Consider the following 1,759-nt stretch of genomic DNA (forward strand, 5'->3'; position numbering starts at 1 on the left):
CAGTACACCCCGGTCGTTCTCATCGACTGCCTTCCTCCCCATTTTTGCCATTTCCGGGAAGTTGCAGGAGTGCCGTTTCCATACGCTAGCCTGCATTGTTGCTGACCCATCGGCTCACTGGACGCATACAAATCGTATCGTAGGACAAGCTCGTGGTGGATAGGCTCCGCTCCTTCGTCCGTGCATATTATTCTACTACTATCCTATTGGCAACTTGGCTGCCGCTGCCAAGTGCGAACCAACCCGGCAACGGCCAACCGACCGCGCCCGCCGCATGTTTGACTCGCCCGGGCGTGCGATTGCTGCATTGCCTGCGTACGACTTGTTCATCCTCTCCACCAAACAAATCATCATCGCACGCGATCGACCTCGTCCGCGTGCCCGCACGCCCGCGCGTCCGGCTCCGGCCTATATATACACGCACGTCGCCCGCCCAGCTTCCTCCACATCTCTCCATCCAGCTCTCGGACGACAGATCCATCGCCGGCTGCAAACTGCGACGAACGCGAGCAAGATCGAGCGGAACTTCCAAAGCCACCTGCTTTAATTTTTCACCACCAGCGGCTGCAAGTGCTAGCCATGGTTGTCGGCCTGGAAGCTCTCCTCGACCCGACGGCGCTCTCCCTCGCGCTCCCGGCGCCGCCGGCGCTCAAGAAGGAGGACTACCTCGCCATCTGCCTCGCCGCGCTCGCCGGGACCCGCAAGTTCGCCGGGCTCGGGAGCCAGCCCCACGCGCCGCCTGCGCCGCAGCAGCAGGAGCTGCCGTTCCGGTGCGCGGTCTGCGGGAAGGCCTTCGCGTCGTACCAGGCGCTCGGGGGGCACAAGTCCAGCCACCGCAAGCCGCCCACGGAGGAGCAGTACGCCGCCGCCGCGGCGCAGGCGGAGGCTTCCGCGGGTGGCCTCGACGAGACGGCGTCGTCGGGGTCGGGAGGGACTAGCGGCGGCGGGCCGCACCGGTGCACCATCTGCCGCCGGGGCTTCGCCACGGGCCAGGCGCTCGGCGGGCACAAGCGCTGCCACTACTGGACGGCATGTCGGTGTCCGGCATCGTCTCCGCCGCGTCCGTGTCCGCGTCCGGGACGGGGTCGTCGGGCGTCACCGTCAGGAACTTTGACCTCAACCTGGCGCCTCTGCCGGAGAACGCCGGGATGAAGAGGTGGGGTGAGGAGGATGAGGTGCAGAGTCCATTGCCCATCAAGAAGCGCAGGATTTTGATCGACTGATCAATCTCGTGTCCATCTCTCTGTTCATGTAAAAATTAAAGGGATCTAGGCAACCATTGTTTCATTAACTTGTTCAAATTCTGTTTTCAACAGAGATTTTTTTTAATTCATTGATTCATTATTCCCTTCCATTATTTTATTTATTAATTCATTGATTCAGTGTTGGAATTGTGTGCTGTGTATTTTTATTTTATTCTCTTTTTTCGACGTTCATAAATAAGATTTACTTAATGTTGGAAACAAAGCTGTTTTATTAAACGTCTCTTCTGTCTTACAGTTTGCATATGAGTATTTTCTGTTTGAAAGGCTATATTATTGGTCGCCTCTGAGATATTTGCAGAAGTTTAATATAATTAAATAGCTCATCTAATTAAAATTTTGTGTCAGAAATAAAATTAAAAACAGTGACCATGCCCCTTTATCCAATCACTAACAGTCTAACAGTGTCAATATGTATCTTGTTGAAATGTCTCAATGTTGATGTGCTGTTTTAAACATACCATTGTGACATCATATATTAGACTTGATATATATCT

General features: G+C 54.3%; 1 pseudogene; it reads left to right on the forward strand.

The window, feature by feature from the left end:
• Nucleotides 1-462: 462 nt before the first annotated feature.
• On the forward strand, nt 463-1,394 carry LOC120648761 (annotated as a pseudogene).
• Nucleotides 1,395-1,759: the final 365 nt, after the last annotated feature.

Source organism: Panicum virgatum, chromosome 9K (assembly GCF_016808335.1).
Source record: "Panicum virgatum strain AP13 chromosome 9K, P.virgatum_v5, whole genome shotgun sequence".
Lineage (NCBI taxonomy): Eukaryota > Viridiplantae > Streptophyta > Magnoliopsida > Poales > Poaceae > Panicum > Panicum virgatum.